The 15,108-nt window shown below is 41.0% G+C and overlaps 10 non-coding genes and 47 pseudogenes across 10 annotated transcripts; all 57 read right to left on the bottom strand.

The window, feature by feature from the left end:
• Nucleotides 1-29: 29 nt before the first annotated feature.
• Nucleotides 30-148, bottom strand: LOC134962672 (5S ribosomal RNA; annotated as a pseudogene).
• A 107-nt stretch (nucleotides 149-255) lies between these two features.
• On the bottom strand, nucleotides 256-374 carry LOC134962249 (5S ribosomal RNA). The gene has a single exon (XR_010188011.1). It is a non-coding gene; the product is annotated as a 5S ribosomal RNA (ribosomal RNA).
• Nucleotides 375-481: 107 nt separating this feature from the next.
• Nucleotides 482-600, bottom strand: LOC134964650 (5S ribosomal RNA; annotated as a pseudogene).
• A 107-nt stretch (nucleotides 601-707) lies between these two features.
• Nucleotides 708-826, bottom strand: LOC134960385 (5S ribosomal RNA; annotated as a pseudogene).
• Nucleotides 827-1,166: 340 nt separating this feature from the next.
• Nucleotides 1,167-1,284, bottom strand: LOC134963916 (5S ribosomal RNA; annotated as a pseudogene).
• Nucleotides 1,285-1,391: 107 nt separating this feature from the next.
• LOC134960919 (5S ribosomal RNA) lies at nucleotides 1,392-1,510 on the bottom strand. The gene has a single exon (XR_010187829.1). It is a non-coding gene; the product is annotated as a 5S ribosomal RNA (ribosomal RNA).
• A 107-nt stretch (nucleotides 1,511-1,617) lies between these two features.
• On the bottom strand, nucleotides 1,618-1,736 carry LOC134962564 (5S ribosomal RNA; annotated as a pseudogene).
• Nucleotides 1,737-1,844: 108 nt separating this feature from the next.
• Nucleotides 1,845-1,963, bottom strand: LOC134964695 (5S ribosomal RNA; annotated as a pseudogene).
• A 107-nt stretch (nucleotides 1,964-2,070) lies between these two features.
• Nucleotides 2,071-2,189, bottom strand: LOC134962297 (5S ribosomal RNA; annotated as a pseudogene).
• A 107-nt stretch (nucleotides 2,190-2,296) lies between these two features.
• Nucleotides 2,297-2,415, bottom strand: LOC134962704 (5S ribosomal RNA). Its single transcript, XR_010188055.1, has one exon. It is a non-coding gene; the product is annotated as a 5S ribosomal RNA (ribosomal RNA).
• Nucleotides 2,416-2,749: 334 nt separating this feature from the next.
• Nucleotides 2,750-2,868, bottom strand: LOC134960582 (5S ribosomal RNA; annotated as a pseudogene).
• Nucleotides 2,869-2,975: 107 nt separating this feature from the next.
• Nucleotides 2,976-3,094, bottom strand: LOC134964212 (5S ribosomal RNA). Its single transcript, XR_010188194.1, has one exon. It is a non-coding gene; the product is annotated as a 5S ribosomal RNA (ribosomal RNA).
• A 107-nt stretch (nucleotides 3,095-3,201) lies between these two features.
• LOC134962868 (5S ribosomal RNA) lies at nucleotides 3,202-3,320 on the bottom strand (annotated as a pseudogene).
• A 107-nt stretch (nucleotides 3,321-3,427) lies between these two features.
• On the bottom strand, nucleotides 3,428-3,546 carry LOC134963010 (5S ribosomal RNA; annotated as a pseudogene).
• Nucleotides 3,547-3,868: 322 nt separating this feature from the next.
• On the bottom strand, nucleotides 3,869-3,987 carry LOC134963709 (5S ribosomal RNA; annotated as a pseudogene).
• Nucleotides 3,988-4,095: 108 nt separating this feature from the next.
• Nucleotides 4,096-4,213, bottom strand: LOC134964264 (5S ribosomal RNA; annotated as a pseudogene).
• Nucleotides 4,214-4,321: 108 nt separating this feature from the next.
• On the bottom strand, nucleotides 4,322-4,439 carry LOC134963246 (5S ribosomal RNA; annotated as a pseudogene).
• Nucleotides 4,440-4,546: 107 nt separating this feature from the next.
• Nucleotides 4,547-4,665, bottom strand: LOC134962742 (5S ribosomal RNA). Its single transcript, XR_010188059.1, has one exon. It is a non-coding gene; the product is annotated as a 5S ribosomal RNA (ribosomal RNA).
• A 107-nt stretch (nucleotides 4,666-4,772) lies between these two features.
• Nucleotides 4,773-4,891, bottom strand: LOC134958903 (5S ribosomal RNA; annotated as a pseudogene).
• Nucleotides 4,892-4,999: 108 nt separating this feature from the next.
• On the bottom strand, nucleotides 5,000-5,118 carry LOC134960341 (5S ribosomal RNA; annotated as a pseudogene).
• A 107-nt stretch (nucleotides 5,119-5,225) lies between these two features.
• Nucleotides 5,226-5,344, bottom strand: LOC134964626 (5S ribosomal RNA; annotated as a pseudogene).
• Nucleotides 5,345-5,678: 334 nt separating this feature from the next.
• Nucleotides 5,679-5,797, bottom strand: LOC134964521 (5S ribosomal RNA; annotated as a pseudogene).
• Nucleotides 5,798-5,904: 107 nt separating this feature from the next.
• LOC134959805 (5S ribosomal RNA) lies at nucleotides 5,905-6,023 on the bottom strand (annotated as a pseudogene).
• Nucleotides 6,024-6,130: 107 nt separating this feature from the next.
• On the bottom strand, nucleotides 6,131-6,249 carry LOC134962480 (5S ribosomal RNA; annotated as a pseudogene).
• A 107-nt stretch (nucleotides 6,250-6,356) lies between these two features.
• LOC134960451 (5S ribosomal RNA) lies at nucleotides 6,357-6,475 on the bottom strand (annotated as a pseudogene).
• Nucleotides 6,476-6,582: 107 nt separating this feature from the next.
• LOC134962010 (5S ribosomal RNA) lies at nucleotides 6,583-6,701 on the bottom strand (annotated as a pseudogene).
• A 334-nt stretch (nucleotides 6,702-7,035) lies between these two features.
• Nucleotides 7,036-7,153, bottom strand: LOC134964189 (5S ribosomal RNA; annotated as a pseudogene).
• Nucleotides 7,154-7,260: 107 nt separating this feature from the next.
• Nucleotides 7,261-7,379, bottom strand: LOC134961478 (5S ribosomal RNA; annotated as a pseudogene).
• A 108-nt stretch (nucleotides 7,380-7,487) lies between these two features.
• LOC134963677 (5S ribosomal RNA) lies at nucleotides 7,488-7,606 on the bottom strand (annotated as a pseudogene).
• A 107-nt stretch (nucleotides 7,607-7,713) lies between these two features.
• LOC134963320 (5S ribosomal RNA) lies at nucleotides 7,714-7,832 on the bottom strand. Its single transcript, XR_010188112.1, has one exon. It is a non-coding gene; the product is annotated as a 5S ribosomal RNA (ribosomal RNA).
• A 107-nt stretch (nucleotides 7,833-7,939) lies between these two features.
• Nucleotides 7,940-8,058, bottom strand: LOC134961966 (5S ribosomal RNA). The gene has a single exon (XR_010187985.1). It is a non-coding gene; the product is annotated as a 5S ribosomal RNA (ribosomal RNA).
• A 333-nt stretch (nucleotides 8,059-8,391) lies between these two features.
• On the bottom strand, nucleotides 8,392-8,510 carry LOC134964439 (5S ribosomal RNA). Its single transcript, XR_010188215.1, has one exon. It is a non-coding gene; the product is annotated as a 5S ribosomal RNA (ribosomal RNA).
• A 334-nt stretch (nucleotides 8,511-8,844) lies between these two features.
• LOC134958963 (5S ribosomal RNA) lies at nucleotides 8,845-8,962 on the bottom strand (annotated as a pseudogene).
• Nucleotides 8,963-9,069: 107 nt separating this feature from the next.
• LOC134959804 (5S ribosomal RNA) lies at nucleotides 9,070-9,188 on the bottom strand (annotated as a pseudogene).
• A 107-nt stretch (nucleotides 9,189-9,295) lies between these two features.
• On the bottom strand, nucleotides 9,296-9,414 carry LOC134964603 (5S ribosomal RNA; annotated as a pseudogene).
• A 107-nt stretch (nucleotides 9,415-9,521) lies between these two features.
• LOC134961160 (5S ribosomal RNA) lies at nucleotides 9,522-9,640 on the bottom strand (annotated as a pseudogene).
• A 107-nt stretch (nucleotides 9,641-9,747) lies between these two features.
• On the bottom strand, nucleotides 9,748-9,866 carry LOC134960775 (5S ribosomal RNA; annotated as a pseudogene).
• Nucleotides 9,867-9,974: 108 nt separating this feature from the next.
• On the bottom strand, nucleotides 9,975-10,092 carry LOC134963023 (5S ribosomal RNA; annotated as a pseudogene).
• Nucleotides 10,093-10,199: 107 nt separating this feature from the next.
• LOC134964485 (5S ribosomal RNA) lies at nucleotides 10,200-10,317 on the bottom strand (annotated as a pseudogene).
• A 108-nt stretch (nucleotides 10,318-10,425) lies between these two features.
• Nucleotides 10,426-10,544, bottom strand: LOC134963413 (5S ribosomal RNA; annotated as a pseudogene).
• Nucleotides 10,545-10,652: 108 nt separating this feature from the next.
• LOC134959830 (5S ribosomal RNA) lies at nucleotides 10,653-10,771 on the bottom strand (annotated as a pseudogene).
• Nucleotides 10,772-10,878: 107 nt separating this feature from the next.
• LOC134963960 (5S ribosomal RNA) lies at nucleotides 10,879-10,997 on the bottom strand (annotated as a pseudogene).
• Nucleotides 10,998-11,105: 108 nt separating this feature from the next.
• On the bottom strand, nucleotides 11,106-11,223 carry LOC134964142 (5S ribosomal RNA; annotated as a pseudogene).
• A 107-nt stretch (nucleotides 11,224-11,330) lies between these two features.
• On the bottom strand, nucleotides 11,331-11,449 carry LOC134960395 (5S ribosomal RNA; annotated as a pseudogene).
• A 107-nt stretch (nucleotides 11,450-11,556) lies between these two features.
• Nucleotides 11,557-11,675, bottom strand: LOC134960384 (5S ribosomal RNA; annotated as a pseudogene).
• A 340-nt stretch (nucleotides 11,676-12,015) lies between these two features.
• LOC134963924 (5S ribosomal RNA) lies at nucleotides 12,016-12,133 on the bottom strand (annotated as a pseudogene).
• Nucleotides 12,134-12,240: 107 nt separating this feature from the next.
• Nucleotides 12,241-12,359, bottom strand: LOC134960008 (5S ribosomal RNA; annotated as a pseudogene).
• A 107-nt stretch (nucleotides 12,360-12,466) lies between these two features.
• Nucleotides 12,467-12,585, bottom strand: LOC134962562 (5S ribosomal RNA; annotated as a pseudogene).
• A 108-nt stretch (nucleotides 12,586-12,693) lies between these two features.
• LOC134964694 (5S ribosomal RNA) lies at nucleotides 12,694-12,812 on the bottom strand (annotated as a pseudogene).
• Nucleotides 12,813-12,919: 107 nt separating this feature from the next.
• LOC134962295 (5S ribosomal RNA) lies at nucleotides 12,920-13,038 on the bottom strand (annotated as a pseudogene).
• A 107-nt stretch (nucleotides 13,039-13,145) lies between these two features.
• On the bottom strand, nucleotides 13,146-13,264 carry LOC134962692 (5S ribosomal RNA). Its single transcript, XR_010188054.1, has one exon. It is a non-coding gene; the product is annotated as a 5S ribosomal RNA (ribosomal RNA).
• A 334-nt stretch (nucleotides 13,265-13,598) lies between these two features.
• LOC134960581 (5S ribosomal RNA) lies at nucleotides 13,599-13,717 on the bottom strand (annotated as a pseudogene).
• A 107-nt stretch (nucleotides 13,718-13,824) lies between these two features.
• On the bottom strand, nucleotides 13,825-13,943 carry LOC134964088 (5S ribosomal RNA). Its single transcript, XR_010188182.1, has one exon. It is a non-coding gene; the product is annotated as a 5S ribosomal RNA (ribosomal RNA).
• A 107-nt stretch (nucleotides 13,944-14,050) lies between these two features.
• LOC134962867 (5S ribosomal RNA) lies at nucleotides 14,051-14,169 on the bottom strand (annotated as a pseudogene).
• A 107-nt stretch (nucleotides 14,170-14,276) lies between these two features.
• Nucleotides 14,277-14,395, bottom strand: LOC134963009 (5S ribosomal RNA; annotated as a pseudogene).
• A 323-nt stretch (nucleotides 14,396-14,718) lies between these two features.
• LOC134959037 (5S ribosomal RNA) lies at nucleotides 14,719-14,836 on the bottom strand (annotated as a pseudogene).
• A 108-nt stretch (nucleotides 14,837-14,944) lies between these two features.
• Nucleotides 14,945-15,062, bottom strand: LOC134964263 (5S ribosomal RNA; annotated as a pseudogene).
• Between the last annotated feature and the right edge of the window lie 46 nt (nucleotides 15,063-15,108).

Here is a 15,108-nt window from a genome sequence, read left to right as displayed (position 1 = left end):
ATCAACAGAACGGTGTTGGCAGTATAAAAAACCTACAGCACCTTGTATTGCCAGGTGGTCTCCCATCCAAGAACTAACCAGGACCAACACTGCTTAGCTTCCAAGATCAGAAGAGATTGGGCGTACCCAGTGTGGTGTGGCTGTAGATGAGCTTTGTGGTTTCTGTTAGAACTTTTCTACTTCTAACTACTGGTACATAAATGAATAAGATTGAAATTGAAATGCATCAACAGAACGGTGTTGGCAGTATAAAAATACCTACAGCACCTTGTATTCCCAGGTGGTCTCCCATCCAAGTACTAACCAGGCCCAACACTGCTTAGCTTCCAAGATCAGATGAGATTGGGTGTATCCAGTGTGGTGTGGCTGAACATGAGCTTTGCGGTTTCTGTTAGAACTTTTCTACTTCTAGCTACTGGTACATTAATGAATAAGTTTGAAAATGGAATGCATCAACAGAATGGTGTTGGCAGTATAAAAATACCTGCAGCACCTTGTATTCCCAGGTGATCTCCCATTAAAGTACTAACCAGTCCCAACACTGCTTAGCTTCCAAGATCAGATGAAATTGTTCGTATCCAGTGTAGTATGGCTGTAGATGAGCTTTGTGGTTTCTGTTAGTACTTTTCTACTTCTAACTACTGGTACATAAATGAATAAGTTTGAAAATGGAATGCATCAACAGAACGGTGTTGGCAGTATAAAAATACCTGCAGCACCTTGTATTCCCAGGTGGTCTCCCATCCAAGTACTAACCAAGCCCAACACTGTTTAGCTTCCAAGATCAGATGAGATTGGGCGTATCAAGTGTGGTGTGGCTGTAGCTGTAGATAATCTTTGTGGTTTCTGTTAGAACTTTTCTTCTTCTAACTACTGGTAAATAAAGGAAAAAGTTTGAAAATGGAATGCATCAACAGAATGGTGTTGGCAGTATAAAAATAACTCCAGCACCTTGCATTCCCAGGTTGTCTCCCATCCAATTACTAACCAGGCCCAAAACTTCTTAGCTTCCAAGATCAGATGATATTGGGTGTATCCAGTGTGTTGTGGCTGTAGATAAGCTTTGAGGTTTCTGTTAGAACTTTTCTACTTCTAACTACTGGTACATAAATGAATACGTTTGAAAAGGGAATGCATCAATAGAATGGTGTTGGCAGTATAAAAACACCTACAGCACCTTGTATTTCCAGGTGGTCTCCCATACGAGTACTAACCAGGCCCAACACTTCTTAGCTTTCAAGATCAGATGAGATTGGGCGTATCCAGTGTGGTGTGGCTGTAGATGAGCTTTGTGTTTTCTGTTAGAACTTTTCTACTTATAGCTACTGGTATACAAATGAATAAGTTTGAAAATGGAATGCATCAACAGAACGGTGTTGGCAGTATAAAAATACATACAGCACCTTGTATTCCCAGGTGGTCTCCCATCTAAGTACTAACCAGGCCCAACACTGCTTAGCTTCCAAGATCAGATGAGATTGGGCGTATCCAGTGTGGTGTGGCTGTAGATGAGCTTTGTGGTTTCTATTAGAACTTTTCTACTTCTAACTAATGGTACATAAATGAATAAGTTTGAAAATGGAATGCATCAACAGTACGGTATTGGCAGTATAAAAATACCTACAGCACCTTGTATTGCCAGGTGGTCTCCCATCCAAGTACTAACCAGGCCCAACACTGCTAAGCTTCCAAGATCAGATGAGATTGGGCGTATCCAGTGTGGTGTGGCTGAACATGAGCTTTGTGGTTTCGATTTAGAACTTTTCTACTTCTAACTACTGGTACATAAATGAATAAGTTTGAAAATGGAATGCATCAACAGTACGGTATTGGCAGTATAAAAATACCTGCAGCACCTTGTATTCCCAGGTGATCTCCCATCAAAGTATTAACCAGTCACAACACTGCTTAGCTTCCAAGATCAGATGAGATTGGGCGTATCCAGTGTTGTGTGGCTGTAGATGAGCTTTGTGGTTTCTATTAGAACTTTTCTACTTCTAACTAATGGTACATAAATGAATAAGTTTGAAAATAGAATGCATCAACAGTACCGTATTGGCAGTATAAAAATACCTACAGCACCTTGTATTGCCAGGTGGTCTCCCATCCAAGTACTAACCAGGCCCAACACTGCTAAGTTTCCAAGATCAGATGAGATTGGGCGTATCCAGTGTGGTGTGGCTGCAGATGAGCTTTGTGGTTTTTGTTTGAACTTTTCTACTTCTAACTACTGGTACATAAATGAATAATTTTGAAAATGGAATACATCAACAGAACGGTGTTGGCAGTATAAAAATACCTACAGCACCTCATATTCCCTGGTGGTCTCCCAGCCAAGTACTAAACAGGCCCAACACTGCTTAGCTTCCAAGATCAGATGAGATTGGGCGTGTCCAGTGTGGTGTGGCTGTAGATGTGCTTTGTGGTTTCTGTTAGAACTTTTCTACTTCTAGCTACTGGTACATAACTGAATACGTTTGAAAATAGAATGCATCAACAGAATGGTGTTGGCAGTATAAAAAAAACCTACAGCACCTTGTGTTCCCAGGTTGTCTCACATCCAAGTACTAACCAGGCCCAACACTTCTAAACTTCCAACATCAGATAAGATTGGGCGTATCCAGTGTGTTGTGGCTGTAGATGAGCTTTGTGGTTTCTGTTAGAACTTTTCTACTTCTATCTACTGGTACATAAATGAATAAGATTGAAAATGGAATGCATCAACAGAACGGTGTTGGCAGTATAAAAAAACCTACAGCACCTTGTATTGCCAGGTGGTCTCCCATCCAAAAACTAACCAGGCCCAACACTGCTTAGCTTCCAAGATCAGAAGAGATTGGGCGTATCCAGTGTGGTGTGGCTGTAGATGAGCTTTGTGGTTTCTGTTAGAACTTTTCTACTTCTAACTACTGGTACATAAATGAATAAGATTGAAATTGGAATGCATCAACAGAACGGTGTTGGCAGTATAAAAATACCTACAGCACCTTGTATTCCCAGGTGGTCTCCCATCCAAGTACTAACCAGGCCCAACACTGCTTAGCTTCCAAGATCAGATGAGATTGGGTGTATCCAGTGTGGTGTGGCTGAAGATGAGCTTTGTGGTTTCTGTTAGAACTTTTCTACTTCTAGCTACTGGTACATTAATGAATAAGTTTGAAAATGGAATGCATCAACAGAACGGTGTTGGCAGTATAAAAATACCTGCAGCACCTTGTATTCCCAGGTGATCTCCCATCAAAGTACTAACCAGTCCCAACACTGCTTAGCTTCCAAGATCAGATGAGATTGGGCGTATCCAGTGTTGTGTGGCTGTAGATGAGCTTTGTGGTTTCTGTTAGAACTTTTCTACTTCTAACTACTGGTACATAAATGAATACGTTTGAAAATGGAATGCATCAACAGAACGGTGTTGGCAGTATAAAAATACCTACAGCACCTCATATTCCCAGGTGGTCTCCCACCAAAGTACTAAACAGGCCCAACACTGCTTAGCTTCCAAGATTAGATGAGATTGTTCGTATCCAGTGTAGTCTGGCTGTAGATGAGTTTGGTGGTTTCTGTTAGTACTTTTCTACTTCTAACTACTGGTACATAAATGAATAAGTTTGAAAATGGAATGCATCAACAGAACGGTGTTGGCAGTATAAAAATACCTGCAGCACCTTGTATTCCCAGGTGGTCTCCCATCCAAGCCCAACACTGCTTAGCTTCCAAGATCAGATGAGATTGGGCGTATCCAGTGTGGTGTGGCTGTAGATAATCTTTGTGGTTTCTGTTAGAACTTTTCTACTTCTAACTACTGGTAAATAAATGAAAAAGTTTGAAAATGGAATGCCTCAACAGAACGGAGTTGGCAGTATAAAAATATCTGCAGCACCTTGCATTCCCAGGTGGTTTCCCACCCAAATACTAACCAGGTTCAGCACTGCTTAGTTTCCAAGATCAGATGAGATTGGGCGTATCCAGTGTGGTGTGGCTGTAGATGAACTTTGCGGTTTCTGTTAGAACTTTTCTACTTCTAGCTACTGGTACATAAATGAATCAGTTTGAAAATGGAATGCATCAACAGAATGGTGCTGGCAGTATAAAAATAACTCCAGCACCTTGTATTCCCAGGTTGTCTCCCATTCAAGTACTAACCAGGCCCAACACTTCTTAGCTTCCAAGATCAGATGAGATTGGGTGAATCCAGTGTGGTGTGGCTGTAGATAAGCTTTTAGGTTTCTGTTAGAACTTTTCTACTTCTAACTACTGGTACATAAATGAATACGTTTGAAAAAGGAATGCATCAATAGAATGGTGTTGGCAGTATAAAAACACCTACAGCACCATGTATTTCCAGGTGGTCTCCCATCCGAGTACTAACCAGGCCCAACACTTCTTAGCTTTCAAGATCAGATGAGATTGGGCGTATCCAGTGTGGTGTGGCTGTAGATGAGCTTTGTGATTTTTGTTAGAACTTTTCTACTTCTAGCTACTGGTACATAAATGAATAAGTTTGAAAATGGAATGCATCAACAAAACGGTGTTGGCAGTATAAAAATACCTACAACACCTTGTATTCCCAGGTGGTCTCCCATCCAAGTACTTACCAGGCCCAACACTGCTTAGCTTCCAAGATCAGATGAGATTGGACGTTTCCAGTGTGGTGTGGCTGTAGATGAGCTTTGTGGTTTCTGTTAGAACTTTTCTACTTCTAACTACTGGTAAATAAATGAAAAAGTTTGAAAATGGAATGCATCAACAGAACGGAGTTGGCAGTATAAAAATATCTGCAGCACTGTGCATTCCCAGGAGGTTTCCCATCCAAATTCTTATCAGGCCCAGCACTGCTTAGTTTCCAAGATCAGATGAGATTGAGCGTATCCAGTGTGGTGTGGCTGTAGATGAGCTTTGCGGTTTCTGTTAGAACTTTTCTACTTCTAGCTACTGGTACATAACTGAATACGTTTGAAAATAGAATGCATCAACAGAATGGTTATGGCAGTATAAAAAAAACCTACAGCACCTTGTGTTCCTAGGCTGTCTCCCATCCAAGTACTAACCAAGCCCAACACTGCTTAGCTTCCAAGATCAGACGAGATTGGGCGTTTCCAGTGTGGTGTGGCTGTAGATGAGCTTTGTGGTTTCTGTTAGAACTTTTCTACTTCTAACTACTGGTAAATAAATGAAAAAGTTTGAAAATGGAATGCATCAACAGAACGGAGTTGGCAGTATAAAAATATCTGCAGCACCGTGCATTCCCAGGAGGTTTCCCATCCAAATTCTAACCAGACCCAGCACTGCTTAGTTTTCAAGATCAGATGAGATTGAGCGTATCCAGTGTGGTGTGGCTGTAGATGAGCTTTGCGGTTTCTGTTAGAACTTTTCTACTTCTAGCTACTGGTACATAACTGAATACGTTTTAAAATAGAATGCATCAACAGAATGGTGTTGGCAGTTTAAAAAAAAACCTACAGCACCTTGTGTTCCCAGGTTGTCTCACATCCAAGTACTAACCAGGCCCAACACTTCTAAACTTCCAACATCAGATGAGATTGGGCGTTTCCAGTGTGTTGTCGCTGTAGATGAGCTTTGTGGTTTCTGTTAGAACTTTTCTACTTCTATATACTGGTACATAAATGAATAAGATTGAAAATGGAATGCATCAACAGAACTGTGTTGGCAGTGTAAAAAACCTAAAGCACCTTGTATTGCCAGGTGATCTCCCATCCGAGAACTAACCAGGACCAACACTGCTTAGCTTCCAAGATCAGAAGAGATTGGGCGTATCCAGTGTGGTGTGGCTGTAGATGAGCTTTGTGGTTTCTGTTAGAACTTTTCTACTTCTTACTACTGGTACATAAATGAATAAGATTGAAATTGGAATGCATCAACAGAACGGTGTTGGCAGTATAAAAATACCTACAGCACCTTGTATTCCAAAGTGGTCTCCCATCCAAGTACTAACCAGGCCCAACACTGCTTAGCTTCCAAGATCAGATGAGATTGGGTGTATCCAGTGTGGTGTGGCTGAACATGAGCTTTGTAGTTTCTGTTAGTACTTTTCTACTTCTAGCTACTGGTACATTAATGAATAAGTTTGAAAATGGAATGCATCAACAGAACGGTGTTGGCAGTATAAAAATACCTGCAGCACCTTGTATTCCCAGGTGATCTCCCATCAAAGTACTAACCAGTCCCAACACTGCTTAGCTTCCAAGATCAGATGAGATTGGGCGTATCCAGAGTAGTGTGGCTGTAGATGAGCTTTGTGGTTTCTGTTAGAACTTTTCTACTTCTAACTACTGGTACATAAATGAATAATTTTGAAAATGGAATGCATCAACAGAACGGTGTTGGCAGTATGAAAATACCTACAGCACCTCGTATTCCCAGGTGGTCTCCCACCAAAGTACTAAACAGGCCCAACACTGCTTAGCTTCCAAGATCAGATGAGATTGTTTGTATCCAGTGTAGTGTGGCTGTAGATGAGCTTTGTGGTTTCTGTTAGTACTTTTCTACTTCTAACTACTGGTACATAAATGAATAAATTTGAAAATGGAATGCATCAACAGAACGGTGTTGGCAGTATAAAAATACCTGCAGCACCTTGTATTCCCAGGTGGTCTCCCATCCAAGTACTAACCAAACCCAATACTGCTTAGCTTCCAAGATCAGATGAGATTGGGCGTATCCAGTGAGGTGTGGCAGTAGATTAACTTTGTGGTTTCTGTTAGAACTTTTCTACTTCTAGCTACTGGTACATAAATGAATAAGTTTGAAAATGGAATGCATCAACAGAATGGTGTTGGCAGTATAAAAATAACTCCAGCACCTTGTATTCCCAGGTTGTCTCCCATCCAAGTACTAACCAGGCCCAACACTTATTAGCTTCCAAGATCAGATGATATTGGGTGTATCCAGTGTGTGGTGGCTGTAGATAAGCTTTGAGGTTTCTGTTAGAACTTTTCTACTTCTAACTACTGGTACATAAATGAATACGTTTGAAAAAGGAATGCATCAATAGAATGGTGTTGGCAGTATAAAAACACCTACAGCACCTTGTACTTCCAGGTGGTCTCCCATCCGAGTACTAACCAGGCCCAACAATTCTTAACTTTCAAGATCAGATGAGATTGGGCGTATCCAGTGTGGTGTGGCTGTAGATGAGCTTTGTGTTTTCTGTTAGAACTTTTCTACTTATAGCTACTGGTACACAAATGAATAAGTTTGAAAATGGAATGCATCAACAGTACGGTATTGGCAGTATAAAAATACCTACAGCACCTTGTATTGCCAGGTGGTCTCCCATCCATGTACTAACCAGGCCCAACACTGCTAAGCTTCCAAGATCAGATGAGATTGGGCGTATCCAGTGTGGTGTGGCTGTAGATGAGCTTTGTGGTTTCTATTTAGAACTTTTCTACTTCTAACTACTGGTACATAAATGAATAAGTTTGAAAATGGAATGCATCAACAGTACGGTATTGGCAGTATAAAAATACCTACAGCACCTTGTATTGCCAGGTGGTCTCCCATCCAAGTTCTAACCAGGCCCAACACTGCTAAGCTTCCAAGATCAGATGAGATTGGTCGTATCCAGTGTGGTGTGGCTGTAGATGAGCTTTGTGATTTTTGTTAGAACTTTTCTACTTCTAACTACTGGTACATAAATGAATAAGTTTGAAAATGGAATGCATCAACAGAACGGTGTTGGCAGTATAAAAATGCCTACAGCACCTTGTATTCCCAGGTGGTCTCCCATCAAAGTACTTACCAGGCCCAACACTGCTTAGCTTCCAAGATCAGATGAGATTGGGCGTATCCAGTGTGGTGTGGCTGCAGATGAGCTTTATGGTTTTTGTTAGAACTTTTCTACTTCTAACTACTGGTACATAAATGAATACTTTTGAAAATGGAATGCATCAACAGAACGGTGTTGGCAGTATAAAAATACCTACAGCACCTCAAATTCCCAGGTGGCCTCCCAACCAAGTACTAAACAGGCCCAACACTGCTTAGCTTCCAAGATCAGATGAGATTGGGCGTTTCCAGTGTGGTGTGGCTGTAGATGAGCTTTGTGGTTTCTGTTAGAACTTTTCTACTTCTAACTACTGGTAAATAAATGAAAAAGTTTGAAAATGGAATGCATCAACAGAACGGAGTTGGCAGTATAAAAATATCTGCAGCACCGTGCATTCCCAGGAGGTTTCCCATCCAAATTCTAATCAGGCCCAGCACTGCTTAGTTTCCAAGATCAGATGAGATTGAGCGTATCCAGTGTGGTGTGGCTGTAGATGAGCTTTGCGGTTTCTGTTAGAACTTTTCTACTTCTAACTACTGGTACATAAATGAATAAGTTTGAAAATGGAATGCATCAACAGAACGGTGTTGGCAGTATAAAAATACCTACAGCACCTTGTATTCCCAGGTGGTCTCCCATCCAAGTACTAAGCAAGCCCAATACTGCTTAGCTTCCAAGATCAGATGAGATTGGGCGTATCCAGTGTGGTGTGGCTGTAGATGAACTTTGCGGTTTCTGTTAGAACTTTTCTACTTCTAGCTACTGGTACATAAATGAATAAGTTTGAAAATGGAATGCATCAACAGAATGGTGTTGGCAGTATAAAAATAACTCCAGCACCTTGTATTCCCAGGTTGTCTCCCATCCAAGTACTAACCAGGCCCAACACTTCTTAGCTTCCAAGATCAGATGATATTGGGTGTATCCAGTGTGTTGTGGCTGTAGATAAGCTTTGAGGTTTCTGTTAGAACTTTTCTACTTCTAACTACTGGTACATAAATGAATACGTTTGAAAAAGGAATGCATCAATAGAATGGTGTTGGCAGTATAAAAACACCTACAGCACCTTGTGTTTCCAGGTGGTCTCGCATCCAAGTACTAACCAGGCCCAACAATTCTTAGCTTTCAAGATCAGATGAGATTGGGCGTATCCAGTGTGGTGTGGCTGTAGATGAGCTTTGTGTTTTCTGTTAGAACTTTTCTACTTCTAACTACTGGTACATAAATGAATAAGATTGAAATTGGAATGCATCAACAGAACGGTGTTGGCAGTATAAAAATACCTACAGCACCTTGTATTCCAAAGTGGTCTCCCATCCAAGTACTAACCAGGCCCAACACTGCTTAGCTTCCAAGATCAGATGAGATTGGGTGTATCCAGTGTGGTGTGGCTGAACATGAGCTTTGTGGTTTCTGTTAGAACTTTTCTACTTCTAGCTACTGGTACATTAATGAATAAGTTTGAAAATGGAATGCATCAACAGAACGGTGTTGGCAGTATAAAAATACCTGCAGCACCTTGTATTCCCAGGTGATCTCCCATCAAAGTACTAACCAGTCTCAACACTGCTTAGCTTCCAAGATCAGATGAGATTGGGCATATCCAGAGTTGTGTGGCTGTAGGTGAGCTTTGTGGTTTCTGTTAGAACTTTTCTACTTCTAACTACTGGTACATAAATGAATAATTTTGAAAATGGAATGCATCAACAGAACGGTGTTGGCAGTATAAAAATACCTACAGCACCTCGTATTCCCAGGTGGTCTCCCACCAAAGTACTAAACAGGCCCAACACTGCTTATCTTCCAAGATCAGATGAGATTGTTCGTATCCAGTGTAGTGTGGCTGTAGATGAGCTTTGTGGTTTCTGTTAGTACTTTTCTACTTCTAACTACTGGTACATAAATTAATAAATTTGAAAATGGAATGCATCAACAGAACGGTGTTGGCAGTATAAAAATACCTGCAGCACCTTGTATTCCCAGGTGGTCTCCCATCCAAGTACTAACCAAACCCAATACTGCTTAGCTTCCAAGATCAGATGAGATTGGGCGTATCCAGTGTGGTGTGGCTGTAGATTAACTTTGTAGTTTCTGTTAGAACTTTTCTACTTCTAGCTACTGGTACATAAATGAATAAGTTTGAAAATGGAATGCATCAACAGAATGGTGTTGGCAGTATAAAAATAACTCCAGCACCTTGTATTCCCAGGTTGTCTCCCATCCAAGTACTAACCAGGCCCAACACTGCTTAGCTTCCAAGATCAGATGAGATCGGGCGTATCCAGTGTGGTGTGGCTGTAGATAAGCTTTGTGGTTTCTATTAGAACTTTTCTACTTCTAACTAATGGTACATAAATGAATAAGTTTGAAAATGGAATGCATCAACAGAACGGTATTGGCAGTATAAAAATACCTACAGCACCTTGTATTCCCAGGTTGTCTCCCATCTAAGTACTAACCAGGCCCAACACTGCTTAGCTTCCAAGAACAGATGAGATTGGGCGTATCCAGTGTGGTGCGCCTGTAGATGAGCTTTGTGGTTTCTATTAGAACTTTTCTACTTCTAACTAATGGTACATAAATGAATAAGTTTGAAAATGGAATGCATCAACAGTACGGTATTGGCAGTATAAAAATACCTACAGCACCTTTTATTGCCAGGTAGTCTCCCATCCAAGTACTAACCAGGCCCAATACTGCTAAGCTTCCAAGATCAGATGAGATTGGGCGTATCCAGTGTGGTGTGGCTGTAGATGAGCTTTTTTGATTTTTGTTAGAACTTTTCTACTTCTAACTACTGGTACATAAATGAATAAGTTTGAAAATGGAATGCATCAACAGAACTGTGTTGGCAGTACAAAAATACCTACAGCACTTTGTATTCCCAGGTGGTCTCCCATCCAAGTACTAACCAGGCCCAACACTGCTTAGCTTTCAAGATCAGATGAGATTGGGCGTATCCAGTGTGGTGTGGCTGCAGATGAGCTTTGTGGTTTTTGTTAGAACGTTTCTACTTCTAACTAATGGTACATAAATTAATAAGTTTGAAAATGGAATGCATCAACAGTACGGTATAGGCAGTATAAAAATACCTACAGCACCTTGTATTGCCAGGTGGTCTCCCATCCAAGTACTAACCAGGCCGAACACTGTTAAGCTTCCAAGATCAGATGAGATTGGTCGTATCCAGTGTGGTGTGGCTGTAGATGAGCTTTGTGATTTTTGTTAGAACTTTTCTACTTCTAACTACTGGTACGTAAATGAATAACTTTGAAAATGGAATGCATCAATAGAATGGTGTTGGCAGTATAAAAACACCTACAGCACCTTGTATTTCCAGGTGGTCTCCCATCCGAGTACTAACCAGGCCCAACACTTTTTAGCTTTCAAGATCAGATGAGATTGGGCATATCCAGTGTGGTGTGGCTGTAGATAAGCTTTGTGTTTTCTGTTAGAACTTTTCTACTTATAGCTACTGGTACACAAATGAATAAGTTTGAAAATGGAATGCATCAACAGAATGGTGTTGGCAGTATAAAAATACCTACAGCACCTTGTATTCCCAGGTGGTCTCCCATCCAAGTACTAACCAGGCCCAACACTGCTTAGCTTCCAAGATCAGATGAAATTGTTCGTATCCAGTGTAGTATGGCTGTAGATGAGCTTTGTGGTTTCTGTTAGTACTTTTCTACTTCTAACTACTGGTACATAAATGAATAAGTTTGAAAATGGAATGCATCAACAGAACGGTGTTGGCAGTATAAAAATACCTGCAGCACCTTGTATTCCCAGGTGGTCTCCCATCCAAGTACTAACCAAGCCCAACACTGTTTAGCTTCCAAGATCAGATGAGATTGGGCGTATCAAGTGTGGTGTGGCTGTAGCTGTAGATAATCTTTGTGGTTTCTGTTAGAACTTTTCTTCTTCTAACTACTGGTAAATAAAGGAAAAAGTTTGAAAATGGAATGCATCAACAGAATGGTGTTGGCAGTATAAAAATAACTCCAGCACCTTGCATTCCCAGGTTGTCTCCCATCCAATTACTAACCAGGCCCAAAACTTCTTAGCTTCCAAGATCAGATGATATTGGGTGTATCCAGTGTGTTGTGGCTGTAGATAAGCTTTGAGGTTTCTGTTAGAACTTTTCTACTTCTAACTACTGGTACATAAATGAATACGTTTGAAAAGGGAATGCATCAATAGAATGGTGTTGGCAGTATAAAAACACCTACAGCACCTTGTATTTCCAGGTGGTCTCCCATGCGAGTACTAACCAGGCCCAACACTTCTTAGCTTTCAAGATCAGATGAGATTGGGCGTATCCAGTGTGGTGTGGCTGTAGATGAGCTTTGTGTTTTCTGTTAGAACTTTTCTACTTATAGCTACTGGTATACAAATGAATAAGTTTGAAAATGGAATGCATCAACAGAACGGTGTTGGCAGTATAAAAATACATACAGCACCTTGTATTCCCAGGTGTTCTCCCATCTAAGTACTAACCAGGCCCAACACTGCTTAGCTTCCAAGATCAGATGAGATTGGGCGTATCCAGTGTGGTGTGGCTGTAGATGAGCTTTGTGGTTTCTATTAGAACTTTTCTACTTCTAACTAATGGTACATAAATGAATAAGTTTGAAAATGGAATGCATCAACAGTACGGTATTGGCAGTATAAAAATACCTACAGCACCTTGTATTGCCAGGTGGTCTCCCATCCAAGTACTAACCAGGCCCAACACTGCTAAGCTTCCAAGATCAGATGAGATTGGGCGTATCCAGTGTGGTGTGGCTGAACATGAGCTTTGTGGTTTCGATTTAGAACTTTTCTACTTCTAACTACTGGTACATAAATGAATAAGTTTGAAAATGGAATGCATCAACAGTACGGTATTGGCAGTATAAAAATACCTGCAGCACCTTGTATTCCCAGGTGATCTCCCATCAAAGTATTAACCAGTCACAACACTGCTTAGCTTCCAAGATCAGATGAGATTGGGCGTATCCAGTGTTGTGTGGCTGTAGATGAGCTTTGTGGTTTCTATTAGAACTTTTCTACTTCTAACTAATGGTACATAAATGAATAAGTTTGAAAATAGAATGCATCAACAGTACCGTATTGGCAGTATAAAAATACCTACAGCACCTTGTATTGCCAGGTGGTCTCCCATCCAAGTACTAACCAGGCCCAACACTGCTAAGTTTCCAAGATCAGATGAGATTGGGCGTATCCAGTGTGGTGTGGCTGCAGATGAGCTTTGTGGTTTTTGTTTGAACTTTTCTACTTCTAACTACTGGTACATAAATGAATAATTTTGAAAATGGAATACATCAACAGAACGGTGTTGGCAGTATAAAAATACCTACAGCACCTCATATTCCCTGGTGGTCTCCCAGCCAAGTACTAAACAGGCCCAACACTGCTTAGCTTCCAAGATCAGATGAGATTGGGCGTGTCCAGTGTGGTGTGGCTGTAGATGTGCTTTGTGGTTTCTGTTAGAACTTTTCTACTTCTAGCTACTGGTACATAACTGAATACGTTTGAAAATAGAATGCATCAACAGAATGGTGTTGGCAGTATAAAAAAAACCTACAGCACCTTGTGTTCCCAGGTTGTCTCACATCCAAGTACTAACCAGGCCCAACACTTCTAAACTTCCAACATCAGATAAGATTGGGCGTATCCAGTGTGTTGTGGCTGTAGATGAGCTTTGTGGTTTCTGTTAGAACTTTTCTACTTCTATCTACTGGTACATAAATGAATAAGATTGAAAATGGAATGCATCAACAGAACGGTGTTGGCAGTATAAAAAAACCTACAGCACCTTGTATTGCCAGGTGGTCTCCCATCCAAAAACTAACCAGGCCCAACACTGCTTAGCTTCCAAGATCAGAAGAGATTGGGCGTATCCAGTGTGGTGTGGCTGTAGATGAGCTTTGTGGTTTCTGTTAGAACTTTTCTACTTCTAACTACTGGTACATAAATGAATAAGATTGAAATTGGAATGCATCAACAGAACGGTGTTGGCAGTATAAAAATACCTACAGCACCTTGTATTCCCAGGTGGTCTCCCATCCAAGTACTAACCAGGCCCAACACTGCTTAGCTTCCAAGATCAGATGAGATTGGGTGTATCCAGTGTGGTGTGGCTGAAGATGAGCTTTGTGGTTTCTGTTAGAACTTTTCTACTTCTAGCTACTGGTACATTAATGAATAAGTTTGAAAATGGAATGCATCAACAGAACGGTGTTGGCAGTATAAAAATACCTGCAGCACCTTGTATTCCCAGGTGATCTCCCATCAAAGTACTAACCAGTCCCAACACTGCTTAGCTTCCAAGATCAGATGAGATTGGGCGTATCCAGTGTTGTGTGGCTGTAGATGAGCTTTGTGGTTTCTGTTAGAACTTTTCTACTTCTAACTACTGGTACATAAATGAATACGTTTGAAAATGGAATGCATCAACAGAACGGTGTTGGCAGTATAAAAATACCTACAGCACCTCATATTCCCAGGTGGTCTCCCACCAAAGTACTAAACAGGCCCAACACTGCTTAGCTTCCAAGATTAGATGAGATTGTTCGTATCCAGTGTAGTCTGGCTGTAGATGAGTTTGGTGGTTTCTGTTAGTACTTTTCTACTTCTAACTACTGGTACATAAATGAATAAGTTTGAAAATGGAATGCATCAACAGAACGGTGTTGGCAGTATAAAAATACCTGCAGCACCTTGTATTCCCAGGTGGTCTCCCATCCAAGCCCAACACTGCTTAGCTTCCAAGATCAGATGAGATTGGGCGTATCCAGTGTGGTGTGGCTGTAGATAATCTTTGTGGTTTCTGTTAGAACTTTTCTACTTCTAACTACTGGTAAATAAATGAAAAAGTTTGAAAATGGAATGCCTCAACAGAACGGAGTTGGCAGTATAAAAATATCTGCAGCACCTTGCATTCCCAGGTGGTTTCCCACCCAAATACTAACCAGGTTCAGCACTGCTTAGTTTCCAAGATCAGATGAGATTGGGCGTATCCAGTGTGGTGTGGCTGTAGATGAACTTTGCGGTTTCTGTTAGAACTTTTCTACTTCTAGCTACTGGTACATAAATGAATCAGTTTGAAAATGGAATGCATCAACAGAATGGTGCTGGCAGTATAAAAATAACTCCAGCACCTTGTATTCCCAGGTTGTCTCCCATTCAAGTACTAACCAGGCCCAACACTTCTTAGCTTCCAAGATCAGATGAGATTGGGTGAATCCAGTGTGGTGTGGCTGTAGATAAGCTTTTAGGTTTCTGTTAGAACTTTTCTACTTCTAACTACTGGT

Source organism: Pseudophryne corroboree, chromosome 9, assembly GCF_028390025.1.
Source record: "Pseudophryne corroboree isolate aPseCor3 chromosome 9, aPseCor3.hap2, whole genome shotgun sequence".
Taxonomy (NCBI): domain Eukaryota; kingdom Metazoa; phylum Chordata; class Amphibia; order Anura; family Myobatrachidae; genus Pseudophryne; species Pseudophryne corroboree.
This window is presented reverse-complemented; position numbering and strand designations above follow the sequence as displayed.